Below are 14,244 nucleotides of genomic sequence, written 5' to 3' on the forward strand. Positions count from 1 at the left end.
TTCTCACCGCCGCTACCGCCTCACAGGCCAGCTCTACCATAGAGACGCTGGGAAAGAGCCGACTTTATTTTTTTTAAACTGATTTGTAGATGTTCTTTCCATACTCGGGGAATTAATTCCTAGTTGGCTTCATGCATTAAAAACAACTATTCTTATTTTGTCTTTATCGTTTCACTTTTCTTAAAGCATCATTTATTATTATTTTTTCCACAGAATGTTTTAATTTTAACTTGTCAGTTTTTTCCATCATGGTTTGGACTTTCTATCTGTTGTTTATGAAATTCTTCTCAATCTCAAGTTTACACAGTAAACATTCTTCTTCAAAAATTATTTTTCATATTTATGTCTCTGCAATTTAAAAACTACATGCGGCATAAGCAAAGATGTAATTTTTAAAAATAAAATTGTTCCCCAAAAGTTCATTGCCATGTTGGTATATAATGCTCCCATAGACTTCACACACAGTTAGGTCTTTTTATGGTCTCTTCTTTTCCAGGGGATGATGGTTCTGTTCCTGCACCAATACCATAGTGCCCTAGACACTGCAGCTTAAGGTGAAAACACCCCACCCCCCAACTTGTTCCTTTTCAGAACTGCCTTGGAGTTTTGCTCTTTCATGTGAATTCTAGAATTAACAAAAGTTCCATGGAAAATCCTATTTGGATTTTGATTAGTAGTGTGTGGAATTTATGAATTTGTCGTCGAGAATACACATCCTTATGATACACTTCCTGCCTATCCATAATATAAATTGCCATTTACTCAGGACTTCTAAAAGTGTCTCAATATGCCGAATAATTTTATTAATAAAGTCACACTTTTTAGTTCTTCTTATTCCCAGTTATGATTTTTGACTAATGAATATGATTAAAAAAATTCTTTATATATTTTCTAGTGGACTATATTTGGTATGTAAAATAATTGCTGGGAGCTTTCAAATTTTGAATTTAAGCAACTGATCTAAAATAGCTCATTTATTCTAGAAATTTGAACATCTCTAGAATTTTTGAGGTAGAATTTTTGTAGGCAAATAATGCCAGTTTTACCTTTCACTGCTATAATCCTTGTGTCAGTCTTAGAATTTCTTCTTTATTTTGCCATTGAATTGACCCTAAACAATTTGTTTTCAGAAGAACAGAAGGGAATAGGTCTTATTTGTGTGGTTTCTGATTTTAATGGAAATACCTTTGAAATGTATTAATGAAGTACATTTCTCATAGCTTTCATTGTTATTTTAGGTTAAAATGTATTTATCATTTGCTGAAATTGTGGGAATATTGAGTATTATTGAATATTTTCCTTAAATAGTTGCAATGCTTTTATTTAACATGCCAATATGGTACATTACATTACCAAATTTTTTCTGATTTTTTAGCCATCTTTGCATAGCAATTTGAATATCTTTGCATGTCAATTTGGCTTGAATTTATAATTAAAAATTGAATTCATTTGGCTTTTGCTTAGGGATATATATTTTAATATTTCTCAGTAAATTTGGTCTATATTTTTCTTATATTATCAGGGGAGAAGTGTACCGTTATTAACAGTAGTTTTATTCTACTTTCTCTGTAAGCAGATTTTGTGTTTTAATTATGACATGTACTGAGTCCCTTAGTTGGTGTATTTGTCCATGGCCCTTGGTCAAGTTTGATCATGTGACTGTCTTGGACCATGTGTGAAAGTGACTGTGTCAGTCCCAAGGTTAAGTCATGGTTTGAAAAATCGTAAAGCTTTTACAGTTATTACTAATCTCTCTCACTCTTTCTTCCTGCCCACCAAATGGGTCTGTTATCCTGGACCCCTGTATGTGAAAACCCAGAATCAAAATGCAGCCTGCAGTCTGGACACAGCAGATGCAGGTGCCCAGGTGCTACTTAATTGGCTATAAACTTTTGTTTCTGTGACGCCACAGAGATTTTGAGGTTGTCACCATAGAGCATCTGATTAATAATCCATATCTACTTTTAGAATCAAGGTTAATCTAGTCTCATAAAGTGGGCTGACACTTTCTTCTCTTCTCTGAAAACTTTGTAGAATACAGAAACATTCTGTTTGTTCTCAAGAGAGTTGGGTACAGCTATATTATGAAACTGTAGTTCTAGTATATTTTGAGGGGGTCTAAAAGAATATTGATGAATAACACAATTAAAAAGTTACTAATATATTTAGGTTTTCTAATTTTTCCTTTTGTCACTTTTGTTAATGTGCGCTTTGTGGAAAATTTCTCCTTGTATCTATAATTTATATCAACATAAGTCTGTTTGCATTAATTTCTTAACATTAAAAACCAAGACTTTCCTGTACTTTAATTATGACCTAATAAAAATATTTGCGCCTTATCTCCACTTTCTTGATCGATCTCATAATAACTTTTTTCTATACAATTAGTCTTTTCAGAGAACCAGCTTGTTCTTGGTCAAACCTTCTTGTTGAAACTTCTACTTTTTACTGCTTTATTAATTTCTGCTTTTTTTTTATTTCCTTCTTTTTGCTTCTTTGGGTATGCTTTCTAGATATAAAAGTGATGCATAATTCATTTTTCTCAACATTCTATTAGCTAGCATTAGAGCGTTGGCTCCATAAAGCACAGACCCTAGGTAACAGTAGTTTAAATAAGACAAAAGTTTATTTTCCTCACTCATGAAAATGTATAAGGTAGGAAATTCTGGACTCATATGGTAACTAGGTTTGGCAAAAGCCTTAGGGATTTAGAAGTCTTCTATTTTGTTGTTTGTATGGACTTGTCTTTTATCTACCTGGTGCAAGATAATTCATTTTTGTGCCTGTTTTCCAGCCAGAAATAACGTGGAAGGGGACCAGAAAGGATTCTTTCTCTTGAAGATATGACCTGGAAGTTACCCGTATCATTTCTACTCATGGGTAAGAATTCAGCCTTATCACTACACAACAATAAAGGCAAATTTGGCCTTTATTGTGAGAAGTCATATGTCCAGTTAAATATTAAATGATTCTTTATTTTTAACAATTTATTTATGTATGCATAAAAGAACTAAGTGTAGGCCAGAGGTGTGGGGGTGAGAAAATTCACCAGAGACAGAATGGGGAGCAGGATAGGCAGACATACTGAAATACACAGCTGAAGGGAGCAGCGAGCGAGACAGGAGAGGTCTGCTGCGCCATGTGGATCAGCTTGCTGGTGGGGGATGGAACTCATCATGGTGGCTGGTGATACTAGATAGCACTGTGTCTTTAAACCCTGCGTTACCTGGGAGGCCACAAGGGAAATATTCTTATGGGAACAAATGATAATGCGCGCTGGGAGCTACTAGCATTCTCTACCATAGTCCCTCTGTTATCCAAACATCAGTGAGGACTCATCTTCCCAACCACCCTTCCACTGAAGGCCCTGATTCTAACGTTCTTTGCAGCTACTGAAACAACTCAAAGTCTAGTTTCTCCAGGCAACCTCCCATCACGTTTTCCCTTGGTGCAGTGAGATAAATAGTTCAAGGTAAACTATCTGCATTTCATGTAGCCAATATACAAGGGTGAAGTCATCTTAGGAAGAAAAAATAAGACTCCCATTGGGACAGAGAAAAGAGGGAACCAAGTTCCCCCATGTAGTGATCAAACCCACTGCCCACCCAGCAGCCATGGGCCGCTCTCTTGGAGAGACTCTAGTCCATCATCCTTTGTATCCTGGAGTTGTTTCTTGTCCGTTACCCTTCCTGACCACTTCTGAGGGGGCTTTGCAGAGTTGGTCCTCCTTGTGGACCCAAATGCTTTTGGGGGTTGATGTCATGCCACCTTCTTGTCAGACCTCTCCAGCTAGAGCTCTTGTTTAAAAATAGATTTTAAACCTGAAGGTTCTTGTGTTGCTTAAAACATATTTGCTCCGGGCCTTGCTTACCACTTTTTGAAACTCAGTGGCAGCTAAGTAGTTGCATTGAAAACAAAAACTTGGAAAGAAGACTCATTTTTTTTTAAAAGATTTATTTATTTGTACATACAGAACTGGGGTACAGGCCAGAGGCTCAGAGGCAGTGAGAGACTTCACCAGAGACAGAGTGGGGAGCAGAACAGGCAGATCAACGAAGTACACTGCTGAGGGGAGCAGCGGGCGGGTCAGGAGAGGTCTGCCACGCCATGTGGTCTCCTCGGGGGCAGGCGGGGATCGAACTCATGCGGAAGTGGCTTTAGCTTCTCAGTGCAGTGCTTTAACCCGCTGCGCCACCAGGGAGGGCCAGAAGACTCATTTTTATCTAATAATTTCCCCTACACTGGCTCCATTTTTCTGGCAAAAACATCCTTTAAATGGAGGTGTTGGCAAGGTTTTCAGGGCCACTGAATTATCTTGTAAGTCTGGTACTACAGAGCTATCACTCTTAATAGCAGCATTTTCAGGGTAGAAAAGCGATTAGCCTTTTCAGTCCTGAAAAACCAAACAAAACAAAACAAAAAACAAAACAAAACCCCAGTGATTGTACTTCTGGTCAACTCAGATAGTAAAGCACATGCAGAGAGGCTTTAGGACTGTGCTTCATTCATTTCTGATAGCACAGTGGCTAGCTACAGCTTAGATTTATGACTCTTCTTCAGGATTTTGCTCAAAGCCACAACATAGACCATTATCTATATTCTTCTAGCACTGTAGTCTCATTGAACATATGGTTTCTCTTCCAGAGCAGAATGTAACTGCTTTGCTAAATATTTAGTCATTGCATAACAAGAATTACTAGCTTTCCAACCTGCAATAGCTCAGTCAACACTGCCCATCCCCCGGCCAGTATTTCAATATCACATAGATGTTAGTTTCTTACATTTGGCACTACTCTTTAAAAAGCCTAAATTAGGCATGTCTGCATTTACTAGGAGGAGATTTTTTGCTCTTCGAAGTGCTTGGGGCTCAGAATCTTTCTGTCTTTGCTCTACCGACCCTTCACTATTGCTCTTGTCCTATGTCCCTAGAAGCACCATGACATAGAGTGACCCTTTTGTCTTGGTTCACTTGGGGCTTCCCTGGTTTTAGCAGTGCAGGCCCATAAGTTGGGGAATGCATCAGTACCGGGCAACTGGTGTGGTTGGTCACTGCTTTGTTCCCATCGTGGTTGGACATACTGAAGCACCGTTCTTAACCACCATCTTAACCACCTATAATTAGCATCAGCTTCACAAGTCAATGAGCTGACATTCTACAGGCTATCCCTACTTTAGAACCAGCCACAGTCAGGTTTGATAATTTACTAAAACAATCCACAGAACTCACTGTAAATGCTGGACTTATGGTGACATTTTTGTCATAAAGGAGAAAGAGAGAGAGAGATCAGGAGACCTAGGTAGGTCCCAAAGTGTTCACGGCCCTGCCTATGGGGTGAGGGTGCATCATGCAACACATCAGTACTGTGTGCACCAACCAGTAAGTGCCTCTGAACTTTGCTGTCCATGGTTTTTACTGGGGTTTCATTACCTAGGCATGATTAAAATTAATTAATGATTGATTAAATGATTGGCCTTGTGATTAAGCTTAACTTCCAATCTCCTCTCCTACCCCCAGATTGGGTGGCTGAAAGTCCCAGCCTTTGAGTCACCTGGTTGGTTTTTCTGGTGACCAACCCCCATCTTAAATCCACTTAGGGTTCCACTAGGAGTCATTTCACTAGCGTAATAGAGACAGTCCTATTACTCAGAGACATCCCAAGGCCTTTGAAGTCAGGAAAATGGGCAAAAGATCAGAAATGTTGCTATATCACACCAATGTGCTGCCATCATGTCTATATTTTGTCTCATCATGTCTCACTCAACAGGAGTGACAGGTGTCAAGAAGGTGCTTTGAGGTCTTGATCATGAAGTTGCACATGATATTTATCTTTGCAGTGCATTGGCTAGAATTTCAACACTGGTCATTCAAGACAGATTGAAATGCAGCCCTCATTCTGAGCAACCATGTGCCTACCTAGAAACCAGAGGTTTTGTTATCAGAGGAAAGAGGGAGAATAGATACTGAGGTACAGCTAGCAGGCTAAACCATATTTCTTTCTTTAATAATTTATTAAGGCTGCACATTTTCTTTGATGTCCTGCCTTAGCTCTCTCCTACAAAATTGGTATGCATTGCTTTCCCTTTTTAAATATTTTGTAATTTCCCTTGTGATGTCCTCTGTATCTCATGGGTCACTTGAGTGTTTTTTAATTCATCTAATGCTGTTTTTCCTTTTTAGTAAGCATCTTGTTATTGTCCAATTTAATTGTATTTTTATCACCTAATATGGACATATATCCACTCTTCAGCATCTTGGTGGTGAATATATTGTAATATATACAGATGTTGATTTAATGAGGCTGTATACTTGAAACCTGGGTAGTCACAGACCAATGTTACTTTCATAAAACAGACTACCTTTGTGTCTTACTACATGATCAGTTTTTGTAAATTTTTGATGTGTGCTGAAGAAAGAATATAGTCTTTATTTTCTATGGTAAATTTAAAATATGTACTGTCAACACCACATTGATCAATAGTTTATGTCTTTCCCAAAAATGTAGGATCATATGATATATGTTATCTTGCAAGTTTCTTTTAAACACACAGTGAAATATTATGGAAATATTTTCACATAAATACAAATGAGCTGGTATACACCCTTAACTACTTTACCAGGATCAATCCCTTGCATGGCATCACTATTTCAAAAGGTTGGGAAGGGAGCTGCTGCTTTAGATTATTGTCGATGAGCCTCTTAGAGAGCTCAGGCCAGTTTTTACTCCTTTTTGGTCTGTAGACCATTGTTCATCTCTTGGGCCTCCTCTAGGGTGGTGTATCATCATGCTTTCCTCTTTACTGATGGGCTTTTTGCTCATGAAGAGAGAGGAGGTTGGTGATATATAGCAGCTGGCAAAACAAAGCAGAGGGTACTACTGTTTTCCAGGAGCAAATTCCATCCTCATTCCCTGCTGGGGAAAGGAGGGTGGGAAAGTGACAAAAGTCCAGCCATGCCTCACTTTCACATATAGAACTGTCAATTCCAAGATTCGTTTACTCTGTCCAGCACCAACTGGGCTGAAATTTTGTGAAAGAGATCTTCACAAAAGAACATCCATACCTCATTCCTGCCTCATTCAGGACACATATTTTTTGACAAATGTATTTTCTTAGCTGGAAACTGGAGAACAATCAACTTTCTCTTTTGCTGGCTGCATCGCTTGGTTGACTCCTGGTAGTTCTGTTCTCTGCCAAATGCTTTTAGGATTCTCTGTCAGAAGTTGGCAACAGTGGGGCCACCCACCTTTTCCCTTGAAGGTGGTAGGTCCTAGGAAACAAAGGATGTAGCCACTTAAATACAGGAGTCAAAATAAGTTAAATTTTATACTTCTGACCCCATTTAAACCTCATAGCACCTTATGAGTTAAGAGTTATGTTGTTTCCCTTTTGTAGATGAGCACAATGAGGGAACTTTTGTTGGTTTCCATAGCCAGAAATATCTCTTCCCTATCACCTTCACCATGTTCCCTGCTAGTTATTATCAACATACTTGATTCTCTTAATATTACTGACCACAATGCTAATTATTGTTTTCTCTATTTAATTACTTCAGTAGATAGTCTCTAAGATGGCCTCCAATGCTTTTACTTCCTGGTAATCTTGCCGTTGTGTAGTCTTCTCCCACATTCAGTCACATTGGTCTGTGTGTCTAAGACAGTAGCAGAAATGATGGCAAATGACTCTCAAGGCTATGTCATAAAGGGCAGAACTCTATCCTGCTTGGAGAAACCAGCTTCCCTGACATAGGGTCCCCCAAGCATCCTTGAAGAATCCATGATTATTAATAGCTAGTATTCACTTGTTACCATGTGAATGAGGCATCTGGGATGTGCACCCATAAGCCCAGTCAAGCTTTCAGCTGACCCTGAATATAATCTCACAGGAGATCTTCAGTCAGAATGACCCAGTCAAGCTGTTCCTGCATTCCTGGCCCATTTGTTACCCCAAATAAGAAATGCAGTTGAAATGTTTATTGTTTGGGCCCTCCTTCGTGGTGCAGCGGGTTAAAGTGTGGCACTACAAAGCTGGCCTTGGCTGCTTTGGTGCAAGTTCAATCCCTGCCCCAGAGGTGACTCACATGGTGCTGCAGACTTCTCCTGTCTCGCCCGCTACTCCCCTCAGCAGTGTACTTCATGCATCTGCTTGTTCTGCTCCCCACTCTGTCTCTGGTGAATCCTCTCACCACCCCTGCACCTCCAGTACTGTATACATCAATAAATAAATCTTAAAGAAAAGAAATATTTATTGTTTGAAGCAAGTGTTAGGTGATATATCATGAAGCAATAGAAAACATGTCTCCTTCCCCCAGTAGACTGTAAACTTTGTGAGGGCAGAACTCTTGTCTCTCTGATTCATTACTCTCACCCCAAGAACAATGCCAAGCACATAGCAGCAACTTAAATATATTAATATATTAATGTTAAATAAATATTTAGTGAATTAGGAATCTCTGACTGCGGTAGTGAGAGGATTAAAACCTTTTGCATCCAACCTTCTGGCCCTTTCCCACTGTACCGTGTTGCTTCTCTCTCCTTACAGTTTAGACACATATTTAGTGGAGGGTGTGTGTAGGGGGTGTTCTTTTTCCTGTTGCCTATGCAGCAATTCATAGTTAATTAAACCTTTGCATAAACAGAACAAGGGAGGATGTAAAAGTAATGAGCTGACAGCCTAGTGTGTATTATGTGGAGCTGAGGAGAGAATTTAATTTAGAGAAGAATTATGCATAGGCAGAAGAGAAGTCCATTAAAACAAACCAACTGTCTGGAAAGAGATAAACAAAATAGATTCTGCATCTGTAGAAGAAATAGTGAAGATGTGCCTTTGGGCCACTTTGGAAGCTTTAAAGCTGAGACCCCACGATGACAGGGGTGTGTAGGCAGGAGAGTGGAAGAGGGTCCCTCTGGTTTTCCCAGTGGGTTGCAAGATGTATATCCCAGCATCTCACTGGATCAAAGTTCTTGTCCTAGGATTACTTTGCTCAAAACCTACATGGCTTAGTGTGGGCTTCCTCCAGAGTGTACACTGAGCTGAGGATCTGAGGCAAGCATTTTGTTGGGAGGTGTCTTTCTTTACTGGCTATTAAATTTGGTGAACATAGCAGGTACTGGAGATTAATCCCATGGGGGAAAATTTTGAGAAACCTTGAAAAACCACACACCACAGATTTCTCCCAAAGGTGAGGGAATTGGGATAGTTATACTCCCATATACATCAGTTGTTAGTCAAGGGCTGCTCCAGAGGGAGACTAACTTTCAGGCACCAAGAAAGAGGATATAGTGGCTAAGCCCAGAGGCAGACACTGATCTGGATGTGGGCTCTAGAAGTCAGGCTGGTGTGCTCAGACATGGCAGTGGAGTATTTCTAGAACATTCATGAGAACTGACTGTGCTATTCCTGACCCTTGAAGAACTCTACAAAGACCCCAGAGATTCTCCTTGGTGTCATGACTCACCTATCTCTCAATACCAAATGCCAAGTACTGGCATTTCCTCTTTTGCTATTGTTCATATTCTCTCCATTCTCATTATCTTAATTCATCTTACCTGGATCACTCATCCACCTCACAAAAATTTATTTCCTGCCCACTGAGCTAGCTGCTGGATACCCAGTGAACACACAGATGTGGAGATAGTCCTCTGACCTTTGGAATCCATTATAACTCTTTAACATTTTCCCAGAAGACGCAGATTGAAGTATAAGTGTCCCAAAACTGCTCAATTATGCAAGTCTCCCTGAATTCATACTCTATACCTCACACATCCCAGGATAGAACTAACTCCTACATCTGCCATCAGTCACAGGTATTGCAATAGCTACAATTTGGGGGAAATTTAATCTCTCCTTTCTCTTTTTGTCTGCATCTTGTGCTGTCTTTCTTCTCTATTCCTGAAATGTTTGTTGCAAGAGGAACCATCATACTGTGACTCTTCCAGGAATTTTGAGGAGCTGATGTCCAATTAGCACCTTAAAATAAAACTCAGTTCATATTAATATCTGTTGCTTAGTATAATTGTTAAGGGGAAGGATGTGCTAAAGGCACTCTGCAGAGCTTTGTGGATTCCACCCCCTACTCCAGCCTTCTGGACTCTACTCCCTACTCCAGTGATTGGAAACTACAATTCCCACAGTACCAGAGAGAGAACTGTGAGGACCCAAGGGCAGAGCTAGGCAGGCATTCTGGGATTTTGGGAGATAAATAGGGAGTCATTTTGTCCAACGGTATCTCTCTCTCTCTCTCTCTCTCTCTCTCTCTCAATGGCTCCGGGAAGGGACTGCATGACTACCAGAGCCCAAGTCAGCTGAGCTGGTAAGATATTTCGGTTACTTTGTAACCCTCTGTCTATCCCTGGGTTGTTTCCTTTTCCTTTCCCCTTTTGTAAATAAATATTTACCCTTTTGTGTGCGCCTGCAGTATAACTGAATTTTAAGCGCTCAGGTGAGGCTCCACAGACAGGCAGCCCAATTCACACTGGGGTGATCTGTAACATAATGACTTAACAGTTTTAAAGTTTCCAGACTTTATGGGGGCGGTACAAAAAAGCATTTGTGACAAATACTGAAACTGAAATGAAGTATAAAAACCCAGCCATCTTGAATGTTGTAGGGACACATTAACTCTCAAATAATTACTAGACACCAAAAAAGAGGAGAATGCTATATTCAAGGAAAATATTTATCAAGCACTTATTTGGTGCCAGGCTTCATGCTAAATCCTGAAAGTTAGCAAACAATAAATTAAGATGACAACTGAGAAGTAAACAGGGCCAGATGCTGCAGGCTGTGGTGAGGCATTTGGGTTTTATGGTGATGTTGGTATTGTTTGCTTTCATGACCTCATTTCTTTACATTTTATATCCATGACCTTGACCATGTAACTTGATTCTGCCTTTCCATCTGATTCTGGGGTTGGCCATATTGCATGATTTGACCTGGTACCTTAGCAACCAGTATTCAAGTGGAGGCTTGAGAAACACTTGCTTGATTGAACTTATTTACCATTGCTCTTCTGTCTTGTTCGTGGGGACTTGCCCAGGCTAGCCTGCTAGAGGGTGAGACCTGTGAATCAGGGAGGAGACAACCCACTTACCTCAGCTGAGGCCATCCTAGATCAGACAATGTGCAGTCAATCCCCTGGTCTAGGGAGTGAACCCAACCAAAATCAGCAGAACCCTACGTATTCATGGTTATTTGACACTGTGTGTTTGTATCCAGGATTTTTGTGGAAATAGATAACAGTTATAGATGGGGAGGCAGTGGAGGATTTTAAACAGAGAAATGTGACCAATGTTTTTAAAAGAAACCTCGGTTTGCAGTATAGGTAGTAAGTTATAATATACCAAGGATAGAATCGGGAAATTTAAAAGTATTCAGTGGCAATACTTGGGTGGATTGATAGATACATGGACACTTTATTGACATTTTCTCAACTTTGTTGATCTGCCTGTTCTGCTCCCCACTCTGTTTTGGGTGAATCCTCTCACGTACCACACCTCTGGCCTGTACCCAAGTTCTGTAAGCATAAATAAATAAATCTTTAAAAAAAATCATGATAGGACGTTCAATACTCAAGCACCCTTATTTCAATGGCAATCTATATCTTTTACGTGGGATAAACTTCTTCACTTCTTTCATCAGGCCCTTCCTGGCCCCCCCAGATAAAATTAGATCACCCTGTTATAAACCCTTTTCCCCTAGGACTTCCCATAAATATGATTAAAAATAATGCAATTTGTTGACGCTCCACTTAGACAAGACCATGCCTGTGCCATCCAATCCCAGTCGCTAGGATAGCACATCATATAAGACTCTCAAATACTTGTCATATTAATGATACAGTCTAACTCCTACTTGGGGAAAATAGCTACACACTGCATTAGTTAAGGGCAGGGAGTCAGCAGTACCAAAGAGAACCAAATTGCAGCTCTTCCTCCCAGTCTGTCTCCGCTTCCTGTCTGCCTCCCCCTTAACACAGGGTGACTGAAGGAGAGAAGCTGCCCAGCTGCAGTGCCCACTAGCATAAGCTGGCTAGTGTCTGCATTGTCAGCTGAGGGAAGCCAACAGGCAATACCGAGGCTCATCGCTAGATGATGGGCCCTGATGCTGACTGGTCTCGCGCTTGAGCTGGGAACCCAGAGCCCACTGGATCTGGTCCTGGCTTAATAGTGTGGTTTGGGCTGATGACTCCTTTCTTCTAGTACAGGCAAAGCTGCGGATAAACGAACCTTTTAGGCAGATTTGGACTTGCTTTGGCCAGTGAGAGTTCCACTGAGCTGACTGAAAAGACAGGACTTCGTTGGTTGCTTGTGAACCTGGCTGTGTTGCTATGGGAACCAGAATTCTGGGAGCCCTCTGGAGCTGAGGTTAAAAAGAGTTCACTGAGATTAGGTCCATACTGGGGTGGGTGGGAGGGTTTGAGGGGTTAGAGGCAGATAGGGAGGTGGGAGCCGTAGGATTTGGTAGGTGAGGTCAGGGAATGGGTTGGAAATCGAGTCCCCATTCGCAGCGGGGTTCTGAATGGCACCAGCTAGAGTCCTTCCTTTAGACACTTCCTGTCCCAATTTTAGAGCTGGCTGGGACCAGGGTGGTGAATAATCCATTCAGCTTAGCCAAGGAAACTCCTAGCAGAGGGGTCCTGACTAACTTTAGCTCTCAAATAACTCAAATAAGTACTTGGTCACACAGAGCAGCAGGGCTTGTGGGCTGTGAGCTACTTTGTTTTGACTTGGACAAGTTTGGACCACTCTCTGCCTAGTTCCCTCACATGCAAAATGGCATGAATGACAATAATACTATTTCCATTTAACTGGAAGGCTGTGGAGATGAAAAGTAATACTTATGTATGAAAAGACCTCATAAATTTTGCTGCCTTTAGACCAGGGAGGCTTGGTGAGTCTACTTCATGGAATAGTGGTTGCAGGTGACCCCTACCCCTACTGATAGTAGGAGCCCGCCCCCCGCCCCCACCCTCAGAGAAGCGGGACTGGGTTAATGTACTCATCATTTCCTGCTTTCAGTCTCTATTTCTCTGGCCAGAGGTCAGCTCATCTGCTCCAACTAAATAGCTCTGTCACAGGTGGGGACGGTATCCCATCCATTTCTGAAGCTTGATTCCTCCCCCACCCTGCCCCCAGGCTCTCCTGTCCTGCTCCCTTTCTAGCACTCACCCAGAACTAACACACATCCCTGGTAGAAATGCAGTAAGTATGCCCTACACCTGCAGCATTTAAAAATTGCACCAATACTTATCATCACCCCAACATCTCTCTGGCTTTGCTTTGTCAGGCCCTGAGCCTGGGATTGAAAGGCAAATAGTTTTTCTAGGAGTTGATCTCAGGATGGGGGAAGAAGTGAGGCAGGCAGGGGAGGAGGACAGTCAAGGCCGCTTAGAGCAGAAAGTCGGCTTTGGGCTCAGCCCTGTGGGGGCTTCCAGGGGCCAGTGCAGGACTCCCCTCAGTGTCATCCAAGAACAAGGGAGCCTTGAGAGTTATCTCTCAATTCTAGTCACGTCAAGAGCTGTTGGGGACACGGAGTCCCTGGACTGGGTTGGAATTCACAACAGCAGTAACCATCAGAAGCAGTGGAGGTGGGGGGGAGTGTTGGTTGAAAGCGCAGGTTCAGGGGCCCTTCCTGGTGGCGCAACAGGTTAAGGCATCGCATTATGAAGCCACTGCAGCACGAGTTCAATCCTCAGCTAGGGAACTGACCCACATGGCGCAGCAGACCTCTCCTGACCCGCCTGCTGCTCCCCTCAGCAGTGTGCTTCAATACATCTGCCTATTCTGCTCCCCACTCTGTCTTTGGTGAATACTCTTACCTACCACACCTCTGGCCTATACCCCAGTTCTGTAAGCATAAATAGAAAAAAAAAAACAACAGGTTCAGGTCATCAACCTGGAAAGGGTCTAATTTGGTAGGGGAGGGAGCTGGGAATCTGTCTTCCTGAGACACTGCCTTCCCCCCACAGGTGATTCTGAAGATTCCTCTTTCAGAGAGAGGGCCATTTACCCAGAGCCCTTTGCCTGCTTTTGTTTAGAGCAGGTCTGCAAACATTCTCTGCCAAAGGGTCTCTGTCCCAGCCATGGCCCTGCAGCCTGGAAGCAGCCTGTAGGGTAAGGGGAGGTATCAGGTTTTCCCACCCACCTGCCATAAGCATCTATGACCAACACCTGTGGTTTGTACACATGCCTGATGGCGGACTGCTAGAATGTGGTGTGGGCATGCGTCCGAGGGCGCACCTGAGCT

Source organism: Condylura cristata, unplaced genomic scaffold (genome assembly GCF_000260355.1).
Source record: "Condylura cristata isolate star-nosed mole 26May11 unplaced genomic scaffold, ConCri1.0 scaffold00022, whole genome shotgun sequence".
NCBI classification, from domain to species: Eukaryota; Metazoa; Chordata; class Mammalia; order Eulipotyphla; family Talpidae; genus Condylura; species Condylura cristata.